The sequence below is a fragment of the Delphinapterus leucas genome, chromosome 3 (assembly GCF_059928025.1).
Source record: "Delphinapterus leucas isolate spDelLeu-1000000601 "Yukka" chromosome 3, BTC_Dleu_Yukka2, whole genome shotgun sequence".
Taxonomy (NCBI): domain Eukaryota; kingdom Metazoa; phylum Chordata; class Mammalia; order Artiodactyla; family Monodontidae; genus Delphinapterus; species Delphinapterus leucas.
This window is the reverse complement of record NC_143131.1, coordinates 8,722,119-8,750,060: the sequence shown is the minus strand read 5'-3', so window position 1 is coordinate 8,750,060 and position 27,942 is coordinate 8,722,119. Positions and strand designations below refer to the sequence as shown.

At 39.2% G+C, this 27,942-nt stretch overlaps 1 long non-coding RNA gene across 1 annotated transcript in view; it reads left to right on the top strand.

Annotated features, from left to right (window-relative positions):
• The window catches only part of LOC149749505 (uncharacterized), a 51,680-nt gene that overhangs the window by 22,319 nt on the left and 1,419 nt on the right, over positions 1-27,942 (top strand). The gene's annotated exons all lie outside the window — the stretch shown is intronic.

The window sequence follows — 27,942 nt, the reverse complement described above, 5'->3', positions numbered from 1 at the left end:
AAAATCCTTGTCCGATAAATCCAACTTGTGATTTATCTTAGTGTTGCTGTCAACTGGTTGATTTTTTTTCCATTCAAGTTGTGATTTTCTTGGTTCTGGTATGACAGGTGAAGTTTGATAATATCCTAGACATTTTGATTACTATGTTAGGAGACTCCAGTATTATTTAGATTTTTTATTTAGTAGATGTCCACTCTGTTCAGGTTTAGCATGCAGGTCCTAGACTGCTTTTCAGGGCTGTGGTTCCAATGATAGTTTACTTTTTATTGTATGAAGGGTATTACTTTATTGTATCTGTTTGGGTTATGTGATATGACTTGAGCCCTGCTACCCTGCTGGTGCTGCCTGATGGAGCAAAAAGGGTTTCCTACTGTTTCTCTACTGGGGAAAGGAGTCTCAGACCCACAGGGACCAAGAGGTTTCCCTGGGTGGGCACTTGCTGTGGAAAGATGCCCCCTATCCCTTGGGGATGGAGAGGATTTCCCAAGTTGTATAGTTATTGTGGTCAGACTCCCTTACTGGTGCCCTTTGGCTGCCCTGGTGTCTCTGGTAAGGGAATGGAGTCTCAATTAAGTAGAATCAAAAGTCTTCCTGGGCCAGGCTGCTTTTTGTAGCCAGGTCCCCCGCTCTGCTGTTGCCTGCCCACTTAAGTATTTCTCAGCAGAGGAGAGCTTCCCCTGGCTGATTTCTGTTGGTGCGGGTCCTTATTGTCCCATTGTCAATGATGTTTAGCTCACTGATTTTGTCAGGGAGACTCCTATTCATTTGGAGGGAGGAATGGACCTTCTGTTGCTACATTAGAGGTCAGGAAATGCCAGGCCTGAGTTGCCTTCTCCTGTTGGATATAGGGTTGTAAGACATCCTGCCACTGTGCTTTTCACCAGTCCTGATGCCCTAAGTCAGTTCATCCTCCTGCCACCTTTCAGAGCTCTCCTCTGGATGTCTCTTGCATTATTCCCAGGGTTTATAGTTGTGCTTAGTGAGGAGGAACACAGAGGAATGGGTCTATACCATCTTGCTCAGATGAAAAGTCCCTATTAGCCCAAATGAATTTTGACAAAGGTATAAGAGCAATTCAATAGACGAAGGATAACTTTTTCAACAAATGATGCTGGAGCAATTGGACATCTATAGGCAAAAAAACCCAAAGTCCAAAAAACAACAACAAAAACTTCAACTTAAATGTCACACCGTGCACAAAAATTAACTCTAAATAGATCACATATTAAATGTAAAATTATAAAACATTTAGTATAGAAATAGAAAAAAACTTTCATGACATCAGGCTAGGCAAAACGTTCTTAGACTTTACATTAAAGGCATAATCAATAACAAAAAGTCAATAAATTGTACATTATCAAAATTAAAACCATTTATTCTTAAAGACCTCGAGAACAACAAAAGACAGTTATATACTGGGAGAAATATTTATGAACCATGCATCCAACAAAGGACTAGTACCTAGAATACATAGGGAAATTTCAATACAACTGTTTAAAACACACACACACAAAAGCAAAAAACAATTCAATTTGCAAGTAGGCAAAATACATGAAGAGAAATTTCACCAAAAAGGATATACAAATGGCAAATAAGCACATGAAAAGATGTCCAACATCTTTAACCATTAGCAAAATGCAAATTAAAACCACAATAATACTACAATGTATTAGAATGGTTAAAATGAAAAGTAATGACAACACCACATGTTTACAAGGATGCAAAGAAACTAGATATGTATACATTGCTGATGGGAATCTAAAATGGTGTAGCCACTCTGGAAAACAGTTTGGCAGATTCATATAAAACTAAACATGTGGGGTGGAGTCAAGATGGCATACTAGGAGGACGTGGAATTTGCATCTCCTTACAACTAGGGCACCTACCAGGCACCAGTGGGGGACCCTGGACACCTAAGGGGATGGGAGGAACCCCCAGAGACCGGGTAGGATGTGGGGCCTGGAGGCAGTGAAGGGGGAGGAGAAATGGAGGCTGGACAGGACTGGTGCCCCAGAGGTGTGGCTGGGGAAGGGGAAGGGATCCCATGCCCGAAGGGGGAAACGGGAACCATTGGGAGGCGGAGGATCAGAAGGGAGCTTGGCCAGGTTTCCCCTGCCCACTTGGGCCCCCGGGAACCTGCTGAGATCCCAGGCCTGATCCTCTGCCTACTGGTGGTGCAGTGGTTGAGAGTCTGCCTGCCGATGCAGGGGACACGGGTTCGTGCCCCGGTCCGGGAAGATCCCACATGCCGCGGAGTGGCTGGGCCCGTGAGCCATGGCCGCTGAGCCTGCGCGTCTGGAGCCTGTGCTCCGCAGCGGGGGAGGCCACAACAGTGAGAGGCCCTCGTACCGCAAAAAAAAAAGAAAAGAAAAATAAAAGCGCCTAATACCCTCAGCCTTGCGGGTCCTGAGGGAGAGGGAGGGAGGAAAGAGGGAGCAAAAGTAAAGTCCGGACCTCTGGGACCAGCACCCCTGTGGGGTGGTTAGGGGAGGGGAGGGGTTCCTACACCCAGAGGGACCCACCCACGGGCCACAGTTAGGGTCCAGCGGCGACGGGGGAGACCCTGGGGGAGATGGTGGGGGAGGGGCGTGAAGGAATGGAAAGGAAAGGGGCCAGCGCTTTCCCTGTCCAAGTAGGCACTGGAGCCTGTTGGGCTCCCGGGCCTAATCCTCTGCCCTTGGAGCCTCCCTCCTGCCGTGCAGAGCCCAATCCCCGCCCCTACCCCCCCACCCAGGGCCCCACCTCTACACTCGGAGACCCCCTCTGAGACCCCCTCCAATGCGCTGGGCCTAAACCCCACCCACACACCCTCACTCAGGGCCTTTCCTCCAAACTCCACAACTCCACACTCCAGAGGCCCCCCTTTCTACGTGCTGCCTCTCCCCTTCTGCGCAGGTCCTAAGCAGAGGCCCCACCACATGCTCAAAAGTTACCCCTGAACCTGCCTAGGTCCCAGCTCACCCAAAACCCCACCCGGACAAGTTCCACCCCTGCCTAGACTCTGCCCCCATAGCCAAGGCTTTTGCTTTTTTTTCCTCTTTTAGATTGGGGTTCTGTTTAACCTTGTTGATTCATTGTTGTTGATTCTTTTATATTTTTATTTTTCCTAACCTTTTATTTTTCTAATTATATTTTATTCTTTATACTTTGTTACTGTTCTCTCCTTTTGGCTTGTACCTGTCCCGCCCCGTTTTTCTTTTTCTTTTTTCTGTTGGGGTTTTATTTTACCCTGTTGCAATTGTTTCAATTATAGTTATTTTTTTCCTAATATATATTTTACCTTTCTAATTTTATTTTGTTTTTTATTCTTTGATACTGTACTGCTACTTTTCTTTCTTCCTTTTTTTTTTTGAATGAAATAATTTAATTATTCTCAATATACAAAAGGAAAAGTTAGCTGCCATGAATTTCTCTGGATCAAAGCATACTCAATCCTTGCAAATAAGTGTTCATTTTTGACATTCAATCAAGATACACTCAAATTCAAATATATCTTTTGTTAAGTAGAGTATTTCCTTTGGCATTCAAAATGATTCCAAACTTTGCTCAGAAAAGAGAAAGAGAAAGAGAGAGAGAGAGCAGATGTATTAAGGAACTTTAATTAATTTTACTTGGCACATCCCTGCCAATCTACTCATTGATTTACTTACACCAAAGAGTACATATAAAAGTTAAGACAGAATCCATGATTCTTTCATGGAAAGAGATTTTTGTCAACACTAGAAAAAGTCAGATTTTGGTGAAATTCTGACTGCAAGGCTGTTTCCTTAAATATCCAGACTCTGATCATCCATTTTATTTTATTTTTACAACTGAAATCATTTTTTGAGAAAGGGTAGCCATTCCAACAATTATTCTTTAATAGAGATCAGTTTCTTTTATCAAAATTTATCAGAGTAACCTCATAGCTTTTTTTTTCCTTGTTTTTAATTTATCTCAACCCTTATGTGGAGAAGGCTAAAATGGGCGCTGGGTGCTGTAAGTTTGTAGTGAGCATTCTCTGCATTTCTATGTGATCACTTAGAATTATCTTTTTTTTTTTTTTACAACTTTATTGGAGTATAATTGCTTTACAATGGTGTGTTAGTTTCTGCTTTATAACAAAGTGAGTCAGTTATACATATACATATGTTCCCATATCTCTTCCCTCCTGCGTCTCCCTCCCTCCCACCCTCCCTATCCCACCCCTCTAGGTGGTCACAAAGCACTGAGCTGATCTCCCTGTGCTATGCGGCTGCTTCCCACTAGCTATCTATTTTACCTTTGGTAGTGTATATATGTCCATGCCACTCTCTCACTTTGTCACAGCTTACCCTTCCCCCTCCCCATATCCTCAAGTCCATTCTCTAGTAGGTCTGTGCCTTTATTCCTCTCTTACCCCTATGTTCTTCATGACATTTTTTTTTCTTAAATTCCATATATATGTGTTAGCAAACGGTATTTGTCTTTCACTTTCTGATTACTTCACTCTCTATGACAGACTCTAGGTCCATCCACCTCATTACAAATAGCTCAATTTCATTCCTTTTATGGCTGAGTAATATTCCATTGTATATATGTGCCACATCTCCTTTATCCATTCATCCGATGATGGACACTTAGGTTGTTTCCATCTCTGGGCTATTGTAAATAGAGCTGCAATAAACATTTTGGTACATGACTCTTTTTGAATTATGGTTTTCTCAGGGTATATGCCCAGTAGTGGGATTGCTGGGTTGTATGGTAGCTCTATTTTTAGTTTTGTAAGCATCCTCCATACTGCTCTCCATAGTGGCTGGACCAATTCACATTCCCACCAGCAGTGCAAGTGTTCCCTTTTCTTCACACCCTCTCCAGCATTTATTGTTTCTAGATTTTTTGATGATGGCCATTCTGACTGGTGTGAGATGATATCTCATTGTAGTTTTGATTTGCATTTCTCTAATGATTAATGATGTTGAGCATTCGTTCATGTGTTTTTTGGCAGTCTGTATATCTCCTTTGGAGAAATATCTATTTAGGTCTGCTGCCCATTTTAGGATTGGGTTGTTTGCTTTTTGGTATTGAGCTGCATGAGCTGCTTATAAATTTTGGAGATTAATCCTTTGTCAGTTGCGTCATTTGCTAATATTTTCTCCCATTCTGAGGTTTGTCTTTTGGTCTTGTTTATGGTTTCCTTTGCTGTGCAAAAGCTTTGAAGTTTCATTAGGTCCCATTTGTTTATTTTTGTTTTTATTTCCATTTCTCTAGGAGGTGGGTCAAAAAGGATCTTGCTGTGATTTATGTCTAGAGTGTTCTGCCTATGTTTTCCTCTAAGAGTTTGATAGTGGCTGGCCTAACATTTAGGTCTTTAATCCATTTTGATCTTATTTTTGTGTATGGTGTTGGGGAGTGATCTAATCTCATACTTTTACATGTACCTCTCCAGTTTTCCCAGCACCACTTATTGAAGAGGCTATCCTTTCTCCACTGTACATTCCTGCCTCCTTTATCAAAGATAAGGTGACCATATGTGCGTGGGTTTATCTCTGGGCTTTCTATCCTGTTCCATTGATCTATCTTTCTGTTTTTGTGCCAGTACCATACTGTCTTGATTACTGTAGCTTTGTAGTATAGTCTGAAATCAGGGAACCTGATTCCTCCAGCTCCATCTTACATTCTAAAGACTGCTTTGGCTACTCAGGGTCTTTTGTGTTTCCATACAAATTGTGAAATTTTTTGTTCTAGCTCTGTGGAAAATGCCAGTGGTAGTTTGATAGGGATTGCATTGGATCTGTAGATTGCTTTGGGTAGTAGAGTCATTTTCACAATGTTAATACTTCCAGTCCAAGAACATGGTATATCTCTCCATCTATTTGTATCATCTTTAATTTCTTTCATCAGTGTCTTGTAATTTTCTGCATACAGGTCTTTTGTCTCCTTAGGTAGGTTTATTCCTAGATATTTTATTCTTTTTGTTGCAATGGTAAATGGGAGTGTTTTCTTGATTTCACTTTCAGATTTTTCATCATTAGTGTATAGGAATGTCAGAGATTTCTGTGCATTAATTTTGTATCCTGCTACTTTACCAAATTCATTGATTAGCTCTAGTAGTTTTCTGGTAGCATCTTTATGATTCTCTATGTATAGTATCATGTCATCTGCAAACAGTGACATCTTTACTTCTTATTTTCCGATTTGGATTCCTTTTATTTCCTTTTCTTCTCTGATTGCTGTGGCTAAAACTTCCAAAACTAGGTGGAATAAGAGTGGTGAGAGTGGGCAACCTTGTCTTGTTCCTGATCTTAGTGGAAATGCTTTCAGTTTTTCCCCATTGAGGACGATGTTGGCTGTGGGTTTGTCATATATGGCCTTTACTATGTTGAGGAAAATTCCCTCTATGCCTACTTTCTGCAGGGTTTTTATCATAAATGGGTGTTGAATTTTGTTAAAAGCTTTCTCTGCATCTTTTGAGATGATCATATAGTTTTTCTCCTTTAGTTTGTTAATATGGTTTATCACGTTGATTGACTTGCATATATTGAAGAATCCTTGCATTCGTGGAATAAACCCCACTTGATCATGTTATATGATCCTTTTAATGTGCTGTTGGATTTTGTTTGCTAGTATATTGTTGAGGATTTTTGCATCTATGTTCATCAGTGATATTGGCCTGTAGTGTTCTTTCTTTGTGACATCCTTGTCTGGTTTTGGTATCAGGGTGATGGTGGCCTCATAGAACGAGTTTGGGAGTGTTCCTCCCTGTGCTATATTTTGGAACAATTTGAGAAGGATAGGTGTTAGCTCTTCTCTAAATGTTTGATAGAATTCGCCTGTGAAGCCATCTGGTCCTGGGCTTTTGGTTGTTGGGAGATTTTTAATCACAGTTTCAATTTCAGTGCTTGTGATTGGTCTGTTCATATTTTCTATTTCTTCCTGATTCAGTCTTGGCAGGTTGTGCATTTCTAAGAATTTGTCCATTTATTCCAGGTTGTCCATTTTATTGGCATAGTGTTGCTTGTAGTAATCTCTCATGATCTTTTGTATTTCTTCAGTGTCAGTTGTTACTTCTCCATTTTCATTTCTAATTCTATTGATTTGAGTCTTCTCCCTTTTTTCTTGATGAGTCTGGCTAATGGTTTATCAATTTTGTTTATCTTCTCAAAGAACCAGCTTTTAGTTTTATTGATGTTGGCTATCATTTCCTTCATTTCTTTTTCATTTATTTCTGATATGATGTTTATGATTTCTTTCCTTCTGCTAACTTTGGGGTATTTTTGTTCTTCTTTCTCTAATTGCTTTAGGCACAAGGTTAGGTTGTTTATTCGAGATGTTTCCTGTTTCTTAAGGTAGGATTGTATTGCTATAAACTTCCCTCTTAGAACTGCTTTTGCAGCATCCCATAGGTTTTGGATCATCGTGTTTCCATTGTCATTTGTTTGTAGGTATTTTTTGATTTCCTCTTTGATTTCTTCAGTGATCACTTCGTTATTAAGTAGTGTATTGTTTAGCCTCCATGTGTTTGTATATTTTACAGACCTTTTCCTGTAATTGATATCTAGTCTCCTAGCGTTGTGGTTGGAAAAGATACTTGACACAATTTCAATTTTCTTAAATTTACCAAGGCTTGATTTGTGACCCAAGATATGATCTATCCTGGAGAATGTTCCATGAGAACTTGAGAAAAATGTGTATTCTGTTGTTTTTGGATAGAATGTCCTATAAATATCAATTAAGTCCATCTTGCTTAATGTATCAGTTAAAGCTTGTGTTTCCTTATTTATTTTCATTTTGGATGATCTGTCCATTGGTGCAAGTCGGGTGTTAAAGTCCCCTACTAAAAATGTGTTACTGTCGATTTCCCCTTTTATGGCTGTTAGTATTTGCCTTATGTATTGAGGTGCTCCTATGTTGGGTGCATAAATATTTACAATTGTTATATCTTCTTCTTGGATCAATCCCTTGATCATTATGTAGTGTCCTTCTTTGTCTCTTCTAATAGTCTTTATTTTAAAATGTATTTTGTCTGATATGAGAATTGCTACTCCAGCTTTCTTTTCGTTTCCATTTGCATGGAATATCTTTTTCCATCACCTTACTTTCAGTCTGTATGTGTCTCTAGGTCTGAAGTGGGTCTCTTGTAGACAGCAAATATATGGGTCTTGTTTTTGTATCCACTCAGCCAATCTGTGTCTTTTGGTGGGAGCGTTTAGTCCATTTACATTTAACGTCATTATCAATATGTATGTTCCTATTCCCATTTTCTTAACTGGTTTGGGTTCGTTATTGTAAGTCTTTTCACCCTCTTGTGTTTCTTGCCTAGAGAAGTTCCTTTAGCATTTGTTGTAAAGCAGGTTTGGTGGTGGTGGACTCTCTCAGATTTTGCTTGTCTGTAAAGGTTTTAATTTCTCCATCAAATCTGAATGAGATCCTTGCTGGGTAGAGTAATCTTGGTTGTAGGTTTTTCTCCTTCATCACTTTAAATAAGTCCTGCCACTCCCTTCTGGCTTGCAGAGTTTCTCCTGAAAGATCAGCTGTTAACCTTATGGGGATTCCCTTGTGTGTTATTTGTTGTTTTTCCCTTGCTGCTTTTAATATGTTTTCTTTGTATTTAATTTTTGACAGTTTGATTAATATATGGCTTGGCGTTTTTCTCCTTGGATTTATCCTGTATGGGACTCTCTGTGCTTCCTGGACTTGATTAACTATTTCCTTTCCCATATTAGGGAAGTTTTCAACTATAATCTCTTCAAATATTTTCTCAGTCCCTTTCTTTTTCTCTTCTTCATCTGGAACTCCTATAATTCAAATGTTGGTGCATTTAATGTTGTCCCAGAGGTCTCTGAGACTGTCCTCAGTTCTTTCCATTGTTTTTTCTTGATCCTGCTCTGCAGTAGTTATTTCCACTATTTTATCTTCCAGGTCACTCATCCGTTCTTCTGCCTCACTTATTCTTCTATTGATCCCATCTAGAGTATTTTTAATTTCATTTATTGTGTTGTTCACTGTTGCTTGTTTCATCTTTAGTTCTTTAGGTCCTTGTTAAATGTTTCTTGCATTTTCTCTATTCTATTTCCAAGATTTTGGATCATCTTTACTATCATTACTCTGAATTATTTTTCAGGTAGTCTGCCTATTTCCACTTCATTTGTTAGGTCTGGTGGGTTTTTATCTTGCTCCTTCATCTGCTGTGTGTTTTTCTGTCTTCTCATTTTGCTTATCTTACTGTGTTTGGGGTCTCCTTTTTGCAGGCTGCAGGTTCGTAGGTCCCGTTGTTTTTGGTGTCTGTCCCCAGTGGCTAAAGTTGGTTCCATGGGTTGTGTAGGCTTCCTGGTGGAGGGGACTAGTGCCTGTGTTCTGGTGGATGAGGCTGGATCTTGTCTTTCTGGTGGGCAGATCCACGTCTGGTGGTGTGATTTGGGGTGTCTGTGGACTTATTATGATTTTAGGCAGCCTCTCTGCTAATGGGTGGGTTTGTGTTCCTGTCTTGCTAGTTGTTTGGTATAGGGTGTCCAGAACTGTAGCTTGCTGGTCGTTGAGTGAAGCTGGGTGTTGGTGTTGAGATGGAGATCTCTGGGAGTTTTTTGCCGTTTGATATTATGTGGAGCTGGGAGGTCTCTTGTGGACCAGTGTCCTGAAGTTGGCTCTCCCACCTCAGAGGCACAGCACTGACTGCTGGCTGCAGCACCAAGAGCCTTTCATCCACACGGCTCAGAATAAAAGGGAGAAAAAGTAGAAGGAAGGAAAGAAAGAAAGAAAGGAAGGAAAGAAGGAAGGAAGGAAGGAAGGGAGAAAGGAGGGAAGGAGTGGGGAGGGAGGAAGGAAGGAAGGAAGGAGGGCAGGAAGGAAAGAAAAAAAAGAAAGAAGATAAAATAAAGTAAGATAAAATAAAATAATTAAAATAATTATTAAGAAAAAAAAATTTAAAAAAGAAGAAAAAGCAACAACAACAAAAGCAGACAGATATAATTCTAGGACAAATGGTGCAAGCAAAGCTATACAGACAAAATCTCACACAGAAGCATACACATACACACCCACAAAAAGAGGAAAAGGAAAAAATAATAAATCTTGCTGTCAAAGTCCACCTCCTTAATTTGGGATGATTCGTTGTCTATTCATGTATTCCACAGATGCAGGGCACATCAAGTTGATTGTGGAGCTTTAATCCGCTGCTTCTCAGGCTGCGGAGAGATTTCCCTTTCTCTTCTTTGTTCTCACAGCTCCCGGGGCTCAGCTTTGGATTTGGCCCCGCCTCTGCGTGTAGGTCGCCGGAGGGCGTCTGTTCAGACAGGACAGGGTTAAAGGAGCAGCTGCTTCAGGGACTCTGGCTCACTCAGGCCGAGGGGAGGGAGGGGTACAGGGTTCGGGGCAAGCCTGCGGCAGCAGAGGCCAGCATGACGTTGTACCACCCTGAGGTGTGCTGTGCGTTCTCCCGGGGAAGTTGTCCCTGGATTCCAGGAACCTGGCAGTGGCGGGCTGCACAGCCTCCCCAGAAGGGGGGTATAGTTAGTGACCTGTGCTTGCACACAGGCTTCTTGGTGGCGGCAACAGCAGCCTTAGCGTCTCATGCCCATTTCTGGGGTCCGCGCTTTTAGCCATGGCTCGCACCCGTCTCTGGAGCTCCTTTAAGCAGCGCTCTTAATCCCCTCTCCTCACACACCAGGAAACAAAGAGGGAAGAAAAAGTCTCTTGCCTCTTCGGCAGGTCCAGACTTTTCCCAGAGTTCCTCCCGGCTAGCCGTGGTGCACTAACCCCTTCAGGTTGTGTTCACGCCACCAACCCCAGTCCTCTCCCTGCACTCCGACCGAAGCCCGAGCCTCAGCTCCCAGTCCCTGCCCACCCCGGCGAGTGAGCAGACAAGCCTCTCGGGCTGGTGAATGCCAGTCGGCACCTGTCCTCTGTGCAGGAATCTCTCCACTTTGCCCTCTGCACCCCTGTTGCTGTGCTCTCCTCTGTGGCTCCGAAGCTTCCCCCCTCCACCACCCACAGTCTCCAACCGCGAGGGGGCTTCCTAGTGTGGGGAAACCTTTCCTCCTTCACAGCTCCCTCCCACTGGTGCAGGCCCTGTCCGTTTCCTTTTGTCTCTGTTTATTCTTTTTTCTTTTGCCCTACCCAGGTACCTGGTTTCTTTCTTGCCTTTTGGGAGGTCTGAGGTCTTCTGCTAGCGTTCAGTAGGTGTTCTTTAGGAGTTGTTCCACATGTAGATGTATTTCTGGTGTATCTGTGGGGAGGAAGGTGATCTCCACGTCTTACTCTTCCACCACCTTCCCCCCGTCTTCCCTTTTTTTGTTGTTTACTTTGCCACAAAGCTTGCGGGATCTCGGTTTCCAGGCCAGAGGTCAGGCCTGTGCTCCTGTGGTGGGAGCTCCGAGTCCAAACCACTGGACTAACAGAGAACCTCAGACCCCAGGGAATATCAATCGAAGTGAGGCCTTCCTGAGGAAGGAGGTCCTCCTGAGGTCCTCATCTCAGCACCAAGAACCAGCTCTATGCAACTGCCTGAAAACTCCGGTGCTGGACGTCTCAGGTCAAACAACCAGTAAGACAGGAATAGAGCACCACCCTTAAAAAAAAAAAAAAAAAAAAAGATGAAACCACAAAAAAATTTGTTACAGATAAAGGAGCAAGGTAAAAACCTACAAGACCAAATAAATGAAGATGAAATAGGCAACCTACCTGAAAAAGAATTCAGATTATTGATAGTAAGGGTGATCCAAAATCTCAGAAACAGAATGGAATAAATACAAGAACATTTAACAAGGATGTAGAAGAACTAAAGGGCAAAGAAACAGTGAGGAGCAACACAATTACTGAAATTAAATATACTCTAGAAGGAATCAATAACAGAATAACTGAGGCAGAAGAACAGATAAGTGAGCTAGAAGATAAAATGGTGGAAATAACTGCCAGGGCGCAGAATAAAGAAAAAAGAATGAAAAGAATTGAGGACAGTCTCAGAGACCTCTGGGAAAACATTAAGTGCAACACATTTGAATTATAGGGGTCCCAGAAGAAGAAGAGAAAAAGAAAGGGTCTGAGATAATATTTGAAGAGATTATAGTCCAAAACGTCCCTAACGTAGGAAAGGAAATAGTCAATCAAGTCCAGGAAACACAGAGAGTACCACACATGGATAAACCCAAAGAGAAACACACCAAGAAACGTATGAATCAAACTATCAAAAATTAAATATGAAGAAAAATATTAAAAGCAGCAAGGGAAAAGCAAATAACAACAACAAATAACATACAAGGGAATCCCTCTGAGGTTAACAGCTGATTTTTTAACAGAAACTTTGCAAGCCAGAGGGAGTGTCAGGACATAGTTAAAGTGATAAAAGGGAAAAACCTACTACCACGATTACTCTACCCAGCAAGGATCTCATTCAGATTTAACAGAGAAATTAAAAACTTTACAGATAAGTAAAAGTTAAGAGAATTCAGCACCACCAAACCAGCTTTACAACAAATGCTAAAGGAACTTCTCTAGGCAGGAAACACAAAAGAAGGAAAAGACCTACATTTACAAACACAAAACAATTAAGAAAATGGTAATAGGAACATACATATTGATAATTACCTTAAATGTAAATGGGTTAAATGCTCTAACCAAAGACGTGGACTGGCTGAATGGATACAAAAACAAGACCCATACATGTGCTGTGTACAAGAGACCCACTTCAGGCCTAGGGACACATACAGACTGAAAGTGAGGGGATGGAAAAAGATATTCCATGCAAATGGAAATCAAAGAAAGCTGGAGTAGCAATTCTCATATCATACAAAATAGGCTTTAAAATAAAGACTATTATAAGAGACAAAGAAGGACACTACATAATGATCAAGGGATCAATCCAAGAAGATATAACAATTGTAAATATTTATGCACCCAACATAGGAGCACCTCAATACATAAGGCAAATGCTAATGGCCATAAAAGAGGAAATCGACAGTAACAAAATCATAGTAGGCGACCTTAACACCTGACTTTCACCAATGGACAGATCGTCCAAAATGAAAATAAATAAGGAGACACAAGCTTTAACTGATACATTAAACAAGATGGACTTAATTCATCTTTATAGAACATTCCATATATGGACATGTCCATATATGGACACTCCATATTCTGTTGTTCCAAACAGTAACAGAATACACTTTCTTCTCAAGTGCTCATGGAATATTCTCCAGGATAGATCACATCTTGGGCCACAAATCAAGCCTTGGCAAATTTAAGAAAATTGAAATCGTATGAAGTATTTTTTCCAACCACAACACTATGAGACTACATATCAATTACAGGAAAAAAATCTGTAAAAAATACAAACACATGGAGGCTAAACAATACTAGATAAACAAGAGATCACTGAAGAAATCAAAAAATACATGGAAACAAATGACAATGAAAACACAATGACCCAAAACCTATGGGATGCAGCAAAAGCAGTTCTAAGAGGGAAGTTTATAGCAATACAATCCTACCTCAAGAAACAAGAAACATCTCAAATAAACAACCTAACCTTACACGTAAAGCAGTTAGAGAAAGAAGAACAAAAAACCCCAAAGTCAGAAGAAGGAAAGAAATCATAAAGATCAGACCAGAAATAAATGAAAAAGAAATGAGGAAACAATAGCAAAAATCAGTAAAACTAAAAGCTGGTTCTTTGCGAAGATAAACAAAACTGATAAACCATTAGCCAGACTCATCAAAAAAAAGAGGGAGAAGACTCAAGTCAACAGAAATAGAAATGAAAAAGAAGTAACAACTGACACTGCAGAAATAAAAAGGATCATGAGGGATTACTACAAGCAGCTATATGCCAATAAAATGGACAACCTGGAAGAAATGGACAAATTCTTAGAAAAGCACAACCTTCTGAGACTGAGCCAGGAAGAAATAGAAAATATAAACAGACCAATCAAAAGCACTGAAATTGAGACTGTGCTAAAAAATCTTCCAACAAACAAAAGCCCAGGACCAGATGGCTTCACAGGTGAATTCTATCAAACATTTAGAGAAGAGCTAACACCTATCCTTCTCAAACTGTTCCAAAATATAGCAGAGGGAGGAACACTCCCAAACTCATTCTACAAGGCCACCATCACCCTGATACCAAAACCAGACAAAGATGTCACGAAAAAGGAAAACTACAGGCCAATATAACTGATGAACATAGATGCAAAACTCCTCAACACAATACTAGCAAACAGAATCCAGCAGCACATTAAAAGGATCATATACCATAATCAAGTGAGGTTTATCCCAGGAATGCAAGCGTTCTTCAGTTTACACAAATCAATCAATGTGATACACCATATTAACAAATTGAAGAATAAAAACCATATGATCATCTCAATAGACGCAGAAAAAGCTTTTGACAAAATTCAACATCCATTTATGATAAAAACTCTCCAGCAAGTAGGCATAGAGGGAACCTACCTTAACATAATAAAGGCCATATATTATAAATACACAGCCAACATCATTCTCAATGGTGAAAAACTGAAACCATTTCCTCTAAGATCAGGAACAAGACAAGGTTGCCCATTCTCACCAGTATTATTCAACATATTTTTGGAAATTTTAGCCACAGCAATCAGAGAAGAAAAAGAAATAAAAGGAATCCAAATCGGAAAAGAAGAAGTAAATCTGTCACTGTTTGCAGATGACATGGTACTTTACATAGAGAATCCTAAAGATGCTACCAGAAAACTACTAGAGCTAATCAGTGAATTTGGTACAGTAGCAGGATACAAACTTAATGCACAGAATCCCTTGCATTCCTGTACACTAATGATGAAAAATCGGAAAGAGAAATTAAGGAAACACTCCCATTTACTGTTGCAACAAAAAGAATAAAATACATAGGAAAAACCTACCTAAGGAGACAAAAGACCTGTATGCAGAAAGCTATAAGATACCAAAGAAATAAATTAAAGATGATACAAACAGATTGAGAGATGTACTGTGTTCTTAGATTAGAAGAATCAACATTCTGAAAACGACTATACTACCCAAAGCAATCTACAGAATCAGTGCATCCCTATGAAACTACCAATGGCATTTTCCACAAAACTAGAACAAAAAATTGCAGAATTTGTATGGAAACACAAAATACCCCAAATAGCCAAAACAATCTTGAGAAGGGAAAACGGAGCTGGAGGCATCAGGCTCCCGGACTTCAGACTGTACTACAAAACTACAGTAATAAAGACAGTATGGTACTGGCACAAACACAGAAATATAGATCAATGCAACAGGATAGAAAGCCCAGAGATAAACCCATGCACATATGGTCACGTTATCTTTGATAACGGAGGCAAGAGTATACAATGGAGAAGAAACAGCATCTTCCATAAGTGGTGCTGGGAAAACTGGACAGCTACATGTAAAACAATGAAATTAGAACACTTTCTAACACCATAAAGAAAAATAAACTCAAAATGGATTAAAGACCGAAATGTAAAGCAAGACACTCTAAAACTCTTAGAGGAAAAGATAGGCAGAACACTTCATGACATAAATCATAGGAAGATCCTTTTTGTCCCACCTCCTAGAGAAATGGAAATAAAAACAAAAATAAACAAATGGGACCTAAAGAAACTTAAAAGCTTTTGCACAGCAAAGGAAACCATAATCAAGACTGAAAGACAACCTTCAGAATGGGAGAAAATATTTGCAAATGAAGCAACTGACAAAGGATTAATCTCCAAAATATACAAGCAGATCATGGAGCTCAATATCAAAAAACAAACAACCCTATCCAAAAATGGGCAGCAGACCTAAATATACATCTCTCCAAAGAAGATATACAGATGGCCAACAAACACGTGAAAGGATGCTCAACATCACTAATCATTAGAGAAATGCAAATCAAAACTACAATGAGGTATCACCTCACACCAGTCAGAATGGCCATCATCAAAAAATCTACAAACAATAAATGCTGGAGAGGGTGTGGAGAAAAGGGAGCCGCCTTGCACTGTTGGTGGGAATGTAAATTGGTACAGCCACTATGGAGAACTGTATGGAGGTTCCTTACAAAACTAAAAATAGAACTACCACATGACTCAGCAATCCCACTACTGGGCCTATACCCTGAGAAAACCATAATTCAAAAAGAGTCATGTACCACAATGTTCATTGCAGCACTATTTACAATAGCCAGGACATGGAAGCAACTTAAGCATCCATCGACAGATGAATGGATAAAGAAGCTGTGGCACATATATACAATGGAATATTACTCAGCCATAAAAAGAAACAAAATTGAGTTATTTGTAGTGAGGTGGATGGAAATGGAGGCTGTCATACAGAGTGAAGTCAGAAAGAGAAAAAGAAATACCGTATGCTAACACATATATGTGGAATCTGAAAAAAAATGTTTCTGATGAACCTAGGGGCAGGACAGGAATAAAGACACAGATGTAGAGAATTGTCTTGAGGACACAGGGATGGGGAAGCATAAGCTAGGACAAAGTGAGAGAGTGGCATGGATATATATGCACTACCAAATGTGAAATAGATAGCTAGTGGGAAGCAGCCGCATAGCACAGGAAGATCAGCTCAGTGCTTTGTGAACCCCTAGAGGGGTGGGATATGGAGGGTGGGAGGGAGATTCAAGAGAGAGAGGGTATGCGGATATACATATGCATATAGCTGTTTCACTTTGTTATAAAGCAGAAACTAACACAACACTGTAAAGCCATTATACTCCATTAAAGATGTTAAAAAAAAACCCTAAACATGTAACTGTCTTACAATGTCCAATAATTGCATGCTGGGGCATTTATCCCATGAATGCTACTCTGCAATAAAAAGCACAAACTGCTAATACATTCCACAACATGGATCTGCAGGGAATTTTTCTGAGTGAGAAAATCCAATCCTGAAAGGTTGCATGCTGCGTAATTCCTTTTATATAACATTATTGAAATGACAAAATTATGGAAGTGGAGAACAGATGAGTGTTGCCAGGGATTGGGGTGGGGAGAGGGAGGGAGACAGGCATGACTACAGAGGTTCAGGGGGAGCGATCCTTTTGGTGACAGAATTGTTCTCGGTCTGGGCTGTATCAATGTCAGTATTCTGTATTTTACTATAGTTTTGAAAGATATTAACATGGAATCCCTCTGTATTATTTCTTAGAACTGCATGTCTACATTGACCTCAAAGTAAAAATTTAATTAAAAAATCAAGGTCAAGGGCTTCCCTGGTGGTGCAGTGGTTAATAATCCGCCTGCCAATGCAGGGGACATGGGTTCAAGCCCTGGTCCCGGAAGATCCCACATGCCGCAGAGCATCTAAGCCCATGTGCCACAGCTACTGAGCTTGCACTCTAGAGCCTGTGAGCCACAACTACTAAGCCCACGTGCCACAGCTATTGAAGCATGCATGCCTAGAGCCCATGCTCCACAATAAAAGAAGCCACCTCAATGAGGAGCTCATGCACCACAAAAAAGAGTAGCCCCTGCTCACTGCAACTAGAGAAAGCCAGCATGCAGCAACAAAGACCCAACAGAGCCAAAAAATAAAAATTAATTAATTAAAAAAACATCAAGGTTACATTATCACCTCCATTAATAAGAGACAGATTGGTGGGGAAATCCATGTAAATAAAACATGTCTAGTCTTTTCTGTTGGTTTACCACTATGAGCTAGTTATGCTAGCATATGTTTGCTCACTTATATTCATGATACCACACTGACTGCTATATAGTGGTGAAAAGTTTTAATCTAGGGATGCTTCCATCTGAAATGTATCAAGTGCTTTTTTTGTCAATAATCAGCATTAATAAGTGATTAAATTTTTCTTATTCTTACTTTTTCAGATGATCTCTGTTTATCAGCATCTGGAAATGTATGTGTCATTTATATACTACAATTTCCAAATTCATTAGAGAAATAGAAAAGGGATTCAGGTACAGAATAAAAAGAGTGATTAGGACAGATTCTTTACCACTTTTAAGTACAAATATCTCAATTAAACAACCATGAACTATTCCCCACATGTGTCAGTTACAAGTTAGGAATTACTGTGGTTAGCACCTTAAAACTATGCCCAATTTAAGGCAACAGTAATACAGTAGTAATGCAAACTCAAAGCTTCATTATAAAAATTATGAGAAACAAAAACTTTTAAAAATATTCAGACCCAACCATAGTATGTCTGCATGTGGAGTAGTCTGTGCAGTGTTGTTTTTTACGAATCCTAACTTATACTAACGAACCAAACATAAGTCTGCTTGCCTGCCTCATAGCAAAGCCAATTTACTGACACTGGTTGTAGAGAAGGAAAGTACAGCATTTATTGCAGGGTCAAGCAAGGAGAATGGGTGGCTCATGCTCAAAAGATCCAAACTCTCTGATGGCTTCTGGGGAAGGGTTTTTTTTGTTTTTGTTTTTGTTTTTTTTTTGTGGTACATGGGCCTCTCACTGCTGTGGCCTCTCCCGTTGCAGAGCACAGGCTCCGGACGTGCAGGCTCAGCAGCTATGGCTCATGTGCTCAGCCGCTCCACGGCATGTGGGATCTTCCTGGACCGGAGCACAAACCTGTGTCCCCTGCATCGGCAGGCGGACTCTCAACCACTGCACCACCAGGGAAGCCCTGGGGAAGGGTTTTTAAAAGCAAGGTGAGGGAGAGGATTGTGGGATGCCTGATCAGCTCGTGGACATTCTTCTGACTGGTTCGTGGTGAGGTAGTCAGGAGTCAACATCATCAACCTTCTGGTTCCAACCAGTCTTGGGCCTACATGCTGGTGGTCGGCAGTTAACTTCTTCCACCTGGTGGGGAGTTTTAATACCCTCAAAACAACTCAAGGTTATGGCTCAGGATATTATATAAAGCCTTTACAGAGGAACTAAAGGCCCTTGACTTTGTTTTATGACTAAACTATTATTATTTTGTCTTGCTTGACTGTTTTCCTTTGTTCTGCATTTCTCTGATTAAATTTGCTCTTTGCAATTTGGGGGAGCCCAAGGAGGCTAAATCTTTTCTACAAACAAGCAGTGAACACAGAGGTGGTGAGTCTGTCTCCAGGAAAGCTCCTCAGGGTTGGCTGGTTTTCACTGATGGAGTTAAATGGTGCAATAAGACAGCTGAGATGACCAAGCAGATGAGTGAGACGTTGTTGGAGGACTAACTGAAGGGTTTTGACCTTTTTCTTCAGGACTTAATGTATGTTTGAAGCAAGATGGGTAGAAGAAGCAAGCAAGGGAGTAAAGGGTGTGATAAAAATCTGTTAGTCCTGAAGCGTGTAGTTTGATGATTATGGGCTTGTTCAGTTCAACCTATTTAGCAGTGCTAGATCCTGAAGGCATCTTATGCATGTAGAAACAATTAAGTGAGTTAAATAGAAGTCTTATCTTAATCATTAAAATCTAGATATCAGCAACTTTATTGCTTTTTTTACCACATCAATCCTTATGAATTTTAAGCAACATGGCAACAGTGCCCTAGTATGAGACCTGCAGCTTGACCATCAGCCAGAACTAGGTAGAGGGCAGTGCCCTTCACCTGACCTTATGACGTCTCTTCATCTGACTGGTGTTGGACTATATAATTGCCATAGGAAGGTTTTGACAATAAGTCAGGTATTGGACCTGGCAGGTAAAATTCAGTTAGCCCCAACATTCTAGAATTCTTCTGTTTTTTCCTCTCATTTTGTAGCATGCAGTACATTATATCAAATGTTACACATATATTTTTACTTTTATAAAGCATTATACTTTCATACCTCTAACCTATTATTAAAAGCAAGTACTAGAATGGCATGTTATAAATTGTAGTTTCATATTCTTATAGACAAAGAAATTTATATCATACCAACTTATATGAAATTCTGATGAGTATCAGTTATTATTTGTACTGGGATTTAGAGTTTATGAAAATAAATTTTAAAAGGCTTGTGGTTTCCTGATTCGGTCCTCTGTTCCAGGAGAGTTTAACATTCCTTCCTCTACTTTTTAGTTCCTCCTTCCCAGAGCTCGTCACACATGATACACTCCCCGCCTCTGGGACATAGAGAGAATTAAATTCTCAGCAAATTCAGGTCTTTCTCTTATATATACCATGTCCCTATTCATGTTTTTTCTCTACCTGAAAATCTATCTCTTTTCTTTTATTCTCTTTTGTCTCTTTCATTCCCTCTTGTCTCTCTTACCTCTCCCCTTCCCTCTGCCTTCTCACTATGCAAAATGTAGCATATTTCTCAGATTTCTAGTAAGTTTATTATTCTCTAAGTAAGTTTATTATTTCTTATAACTTGGAATAACAATAAGGCAAAAAGACAAGTAGAGATTTTTACAGCCCTTGTGAATGATGTTATAACAAAATTATAAGCTCTCCCAATAAAACTAGCATAATTCTCTCTTCATGGCCTCATAGGCCCATTGCTCTAATAGGGAAAGTAATAAATCTATATGATGTTCTTGATTGCTGAATTTCAATTTGGATACCTGATTTACCAGACAGATATAATAATATGCATTTAGGCAGTTCCCAAGTGACTTAAAATAGGCTGAGGAGTTTTATGCATATGCTATCCAAATTAAAGTCAGCCATAACTTCTGCTCTATATTTTTCACTTCTGATCATTTCCTTTTATGATGAAGTGGAGAGACTCCCCAAATATGATGAGTTCAAATCTAAAATGAGAGAGACGCCACAGATGAGGACTTTTGGGGAAATGGAGAAGCAAGCATGTTTGCACACTTCAGTTATGCATTGCAGCTTATTTTGCTTCCAAGTCAGACTCCATGTGGGGTGGTCAGGGTTGGCAGGGGGTGTCAAGGCGACTGGTTCCAGCAATGGCCTATTTCCTCGAGCAGCACAGCACCATGAACCAGGGCCTAAACAAGAGCCAGTTGGAAGGAAGCCTGCAGGAGGCTCAGAAGTTCATTCAGATATATGAGGTGGTACAGCCAGTGACCACAGTTCATTCCACATGGAGGTTAACAGCCATTTTCCCCATCTGACCATGGGTTTGGTACAGAGCAAGAACCTGCTCACCACATCGTATATTTGGCCACAGGTAGGAGCTCTCCCTTCTCTGATTTTGTGTTTAAAATTCTAAACATATGGGAATTCCCTGGCGGTCCAGTTAGGACTCGATGCTTCCACTGCAAGGGAAATGGATTTGATCCCTGGTTGGGAACTAAGATCTCACAAGCCTTGTGGCATGGCCAAAAAAAAAATTCTAAACATTCAATTTCAATGTCAAGCTTTCGGTTTCTCTTTTTTCCTCACAAGCAGCAAATTCACAATGCTCCCTCATCTTTGTCTTCTGTGGTACTTGCAGGAAATCTTAACTTTTCTTTTTCCATGCTTTGTTTACTTTGATTGGAAAGATAATACTTATACCTTTGCTACTGCTTCTTCACTTTTGATAACATAAGGCTTTTTTGATAAGATCTTTTAAATGTAATTTTGTGTAATTTAAGACAATAGCACTTTTTGTTAGATGACATTTTAAGTGAAATATAATCTTGTGTTTGTCATGATAATTTCTTGTTTTTTCAAAGATAATGTAGCAAAATATTTTTGTTGTAGAATAGTACATCGAAGCATTCCTGGTACTATTTCCTTTGTATTTATTCCCTTAGGGACAAATAACAGAGCATTTTATTAAAAATCTAGGGGAAAATACTCATTAGGTATTACAACTATTTCCAAAGTTTCCAAAGTAACTTATTGTAGTAGTACATTAAGTAATGCAGGAATGTTCCATCTCTTTGTTAATTACACGTACAGCTCAAGGTAATTCAGACCAGCTTCTGGGGGCTTCTTGCAGTTCTGCATGCTTGTCCTTTATATTGGATGCCCTTGGCCTGGAATGTACTCACTTCCTCTCCATTCCCACCAATTCTTTGTCTAGCAAACAATGTATTCACCCTTCAGGTCCAGTATAATTAGTACTTTCTCGGGAAACAAAATATCCACTATTTTATCTTAATAATAATTCACATTTCTTAGTAAAAATTCTCTTTTTATAATTATACATTTATCAGTTTATTTTATTCACTGAGTCACTAAAATTTATGGATTTTTTACTATTTTGTGGTTTATCTGAGCACTGATAAGTAAGACGGTGAACAGGCTGGCAGCGTCCTGCTCTCTTGGAACTTACATTCCAGTGGGGACAGCAGAAAATGAACCAACCAATAACTCTTTCTGTGACAGTGGCCACGTGAAGGTGAAGTGTATTTCCATTAGTTTATAATTACATGGTTTTGGAAGCTTCTGATGACTTTTAATGAAATTGGGTTTGTAGTTTAATTCTGGAAGAGTCAACTTGTTTAATCACTATTCAAAACCTGCATATAAAGGTATAAAGATGTTTTATATATATATATGTATTTATTCCATATACTGTGTTTGAATGGAACCTCAATCTGGTTCTGTTACCTAAATTACAGACTCCGAAACGAAATGATCATCAGCATCAGTTGCTTTTTAAACAGTACAACCACCTGGAAACCTGAACGCTGAGTCTGTCTTGAATGATCTCACGGTGAGACCAGTGCTCTTCCTGGACACTGCCGGGAGGGGATTAGCTCAGACCTCAGCAGCAGCAAGGATTCCAGGGTGTCTGATCATGTCAGGGCCTGCAATGGACTCCTCCACAGGCTTGTTTTCTGTTTGTTTATTTGTTTTCAGTTCTCAGCTATTTACAAATTGAAATTATATGGCATACATAATCAAGATGTTGCTAAGTCAAATCAGAGTTAGAAATTTTGGTAAAATACCCATACATACTAAGAACTCTTCTGGTTACCATTACTAGTTACCATTTTTCACTAGTAACGTGGTTTGTTAAACTCAGGGGGAAGAGGTGTTTACAATGGGTGAAGGTACCTTCCAGCAGAACAAAGCTGTGGATGCACGGCATCCTAAAGTTACAGCCCTGCTCCAAACCATATGCAGTGACTCAGGGCAGGTACATAAAAAGCTCTGGAAGCTGGATTCCCAGACAGCTTTTAAGATTGTTCAGACTAGCTTGACAATTCTATCTTCATCACCTCTACAAATTACAAGTTTTATGTCTTAACTAACTTCTGGAGCTTTTAAAATATATTTTGAAGGAGGTGTGCTGAAAGAATCAGTTTAATATCTTGGGTTAGGACTTTAGAAAAGGAATCTAAGTTTGGTGATAAGTTTATTTTCTCACACTTCAGTTTACTTGAACAAACACAAATTGGAGAAAACTTGCCAATGGCCATTTAAAAAGTTGGTTTATTTTATTTGTCAGTATTACCCAACAATTAAAGTGATTGTGATGCAGTTCACGGTGCATCTCACAGTTCATGTGGCATTTCCTTGCTGCCTACCATAAAGCTAAATCAAACAGCCTTTCCCAGACACATTCCAGGCCCATTTTCTTGTGGCACCCTTGTCTCTCTGCTGTTAGAAATTATCTGGGCACCTTATCTGGGCACTGTCTGGGTAGACATTTTTGCAACTTCTTTGAAGGTCTTCTCAGATCAGGAGGCAAAGTAGTAAATGGTGACTCCTGTAGAATGCTTATGACTGGAGTTCTATAAATAACTGAGTCTTATATCCAATAGCTGCTCAGTTCCTCTCAGCAAACACGAAAGTAGTGTTCACCATTTGTATAATCTGGGAATTGTTTCCTTCCTTGACTTCCAGAATACTGTCTCTTCTGACCCTATTCTTTTTTTGGTTCCACTTCATCTGCCTGCCTGTCCCTCCATGTTTCTGTTTCTTGAGCTCTGCTCATGGCCATGGTTAGACGGGCTTTCATGAGTTGTGGGCGGCATGTTGGGTCCATGAAGAAGGATAAAGTCTGGAATCCAGAACAGTCACCTCGCCTTTGTTGGTCAACCAGACAGCAGTGAGTGATAGGGATTCCAAGTTACCTTTTGTCCCCACTCATTATTTGTTGCTATCTTGTCCATCTTAATACCTATTAAGATAAAAGTATAATTACATGACTATGTTGGAATAGATAGTTTCAAGAACAGAGGCAGTCTTTTTCTTTTTCTTTTTTTGAACTCCATTCCACCCAATCAAAAAGGATATGAATTATGGTAGACTTTGCCTTGTGTGAAGAGTTGTAATAAATAATAATCCAGTAGTATTTTACTTTAACATATAAACTCCTACATCTCAAAATATAATAGAATAAAGCTCCTCAATTCTATCATTCCATACTTTGGCTACTGAGTCTAATAGTAGCCACTTCACTCTAACAGTATTTACTTTGCAGTAGAGTTTAGCCTAAGACATAATTGCCTTGAATTCCAGACAAAGACTTTAATTAATAAAATTAAAAAGTCACAGTTATGCAGTGACTCTGAATACATACCTCTGGGTTGTTACACCATATGTTATACACTCAATAAATATTTTAAATAAAATTGTTTTGTGCTTGGAAGCTCTGGCTATCCTTTAAGCTTAGAGGTTTTGTTGGCTATCAGGAGGTGGGCTCCACTGTGTTCATTCAAAATAATATGATGCAGAGGACTAATTTCAACATATGGAAAACAAAACAAAACAAATAAAACAAGGTCATGAAGTGGGGAGTCAGGGTGGTGTCAATTCATGGCTTCAATAAAATGCCTTGGTGGGCTTATATATTGATCAGTAGCCATAAAGCCTTGACTCTTAAAAGTTCTTGGAAATAAAAGTCTTTCCTTATCATTTCATCACTCTCTTTTCTATTTAGAACTCTGTGGTGCTAAGATTAAATAGGCTTTAGGACTTCTCAGATGCTGCAGAACTGGGGAAATCTATGGAAAGAACATAGGAAAAATGTGTATACTGACTAAATGAAGATCAAATTAGTTCTTTTATACTGTAGAGTGTTCCATTATTTGCTACACCTACCAGTGTATGATTTTGGCTGGTTTATTACTAAATTTGGCATGTTGAAAGTATTGAACAAAGTTGGATATATTGGTAACAATATATCCACATCAATTCTTTTATAGATTTAAAATTATAGACAGCCACTTTTGTTTTCTAAACTCATGCAAATAGCTGACAACTTGAAATAGAAAATAACTTACAAATTATATAACTTAAAACTTAAAAATTACATACAGAAAAATGGTCAGGAATTAATATTAAGTACAAAAGTAATAACTTTTGACTGCTGGGATAATAAAAGGATAATATACTGACCTTCACAGTTTTCAAAATACAAATTCGTCTGATTTTGGCAATATCTTTTCAGTTCTACAGAACTGAATTTTACTAGCACAGACATCAAGATACCTGTAGCATATAACACAGACAAGTGTGCAGTGGAGGTGAATTCGGCCTGTTGACGCTCACTCTTGATGAGTTTAGACTAAACAATACTGGGCCCTGATGGGATTAATATTACCATTAATTATATAATTAATAAATATTAATTATATAAGTTATCTTACTATTTTATTAAGCTCTTTGCTTCTCATACCTGTCTTCTTCATGAATATTAAAACCAATCTAAGTACAAGTTAAAATAGTAATAATAATAAAAATAAATCAATAAATAAAATGGAGCTCTATTTCCTAAAATTAGAGATGAGATCTTAAGTGATAAAAGTTCTAATGCCATAGGGCGTTTTTACTTTATGCTTTAACTTACACTGAGTAATGTTTTAGAAATATCACTTGGAATCTAGAATCTAGAAAAGATTACTTCTTTTTTTTCAAGATCTACTTTCTTAGTAACTTTCAAATATGTAGTACAGTATTATTAACTATTGTTTAAGGATTACTTTTTTAAATAAGTCAATAACAGGAAAAAGCAAATTTAGAATGAAACTCTGTGATGAAGATGGTTATGAGCATAGTAAATAACCCTCAAGAATGATATAAAGTATTTGGTGATCTATTCTCCATTACATAAAACCTTTTAATTTTCCAGCACTCTAACTTAAAATGATAGTGCATTGAATAGGGAATAAGAAAGGAAAAGTCTGTCAGAAAAGTACAATTGCTGCCCAAATGGAAATAAGAATTAGTTTCCTCTTAACTGTATATATTTTCCTGAATCAATCTCCTTTGTCTTCTAATCTAAGCCATTTAAAAAACTGAAAGTAAGTTTATATTCAAATAATATCCAATACCAGTTTTATTCAGTATGCTTAAGAAAAGCTATATACAGATTTTTAAAAAGTAAATATAACTAAAAAGCCTAAATAATTGTGTCTACAAACGCTAAAAGTCATTGTGCAGAGTTAACATAGCAGGCCTGAGACTGCCACCCTTAGGAAGACCTGTTTGCAAAGCTCATGCTTTGCACCTTCTGGGAACTTGGCTGGTAACTATTACCTGCACTGATATAGAACTTTCCCTAAATGATAAGAGTGGCTCACTGTGCCTAGACTGTACAAACAATGTAGTTTATGTGGAACACCTGCTTTCTTCCTGGGAGACTAAAAGTTCTGTCTCGTGGTAGTAGAGGGTGCCTATGAGTTCGCCAAAAATCCATGGCCACTGAGTCTCTAATGAGCTTCCCTGGTAGAGGACACTTTACCCATATTGTCACAGCTCACTGCTGGGGGAATTAACCTTGTCCTGTGTGACTCACTGGGAGAGGACTTGGAATTTCGTGCCTGGTTTCCTCCAGATCTCATTCCCATGTGTCCTTTCCCTTTGTTCTTTGTAGCTGTCAGTGTAATAAATCTTAGTTATGAGTACAACTATATGCTGAGTAATGTGAGTTCTTTTAACAAATCACTGAACCTAGGGATGATCTTGGAGACCCCAGATACAAACACAGGAATGTAAAGTAGTTGTGTTTTTTCTTCAAGTAAAAATTCTAACACATATCTGATCAATATCTTTGCAAATTCCCACATGTTATTATTTTTTTAAAATATTGCTCACATGTATTATTTATCACATCAAGGAAAGTATTAACATATCACTGGGTACTGAAGAAAACAGGCTAACTGTTGAGATCATCAGTTACTGAGGAAGAAATTCATTGGTCAAGGTAGGCAGTATAGGTTTTATTTTGTATGATAGTTTTTAAATTGTGGTTGCAGCTGGTATTTAAAAACTACTCAAGGATGCAGAGTTAGTTGATAAGCATGACAAAAAGGACAGTTAAATGACGGTTGACATGTTGAGTGATCTGTAATGTTAACTGTACTGAGAGCTGTACATGCACTGCCTCATGTAATCTTTTCAGAAACTTCCAAGTTACGCAGTATTATAATCTCCAAGGTACAAGTGACAATATTGAGATGAAAAGGGGTTAAATGACCTGCAAATATTGGTCAGCTGGTCAGTGGCAGAGCCATGTCTCCACATCAGGCTGTCAGACTGCACAGCTCCAGTGCCTAACCACTGTGATTAATTTCCCCGAATTATAAACTGGTCATGGCAGCCACTGGAGATGTTGTTAATACAGACAGGCTTGGGTTACAGATGTCTATCTTCATTATATAGAAGAGCGCACCTCTCACTGTTCAAGGTACAAGGGCTACAACTCCTGCTTTGAGTCTCTGCTCTTTGGGAAAGTAAATGGGGTGAGGTTATCTGAACTGTAGTTTGGAAGAGTAGGGGAAGGTGGAATTGTGTGGAGACTCTTGCCACCTTAAATTTCACTACCTCCAACTCAGGAATGTGTAAAATACCAAGTTTTCATGACCTCTTCTTTTCAGTTCTTGTTCTCATCTCTCCCAACCTCAAAAGTAGCTGATGAGAGGTAATTTGTCAGGGAGGAGAATTGCTTCTTAATTTTATCTCCACATCAACTCCTGAATTATTTAAGATCACTTGCTGTTATTGTCCTTACAAAGCATCTGTGACTTCTAAGAAATAAAAGTGACTTCTCTTTTATTAAACTGCTCTTAAATTTTACATTAAATCCCCTACATACAAACAAGTTCTGTTCCGAGAGTGCGTTTGTAAGTCCGATTTGTTCCTAAGTCCAACAAAGTTACCCTAGGTACCCAACTAACACAATTGGCTATATACCGCTGCTTTTATGCTTGCCTCCACACATCCTTGGCTTGAAA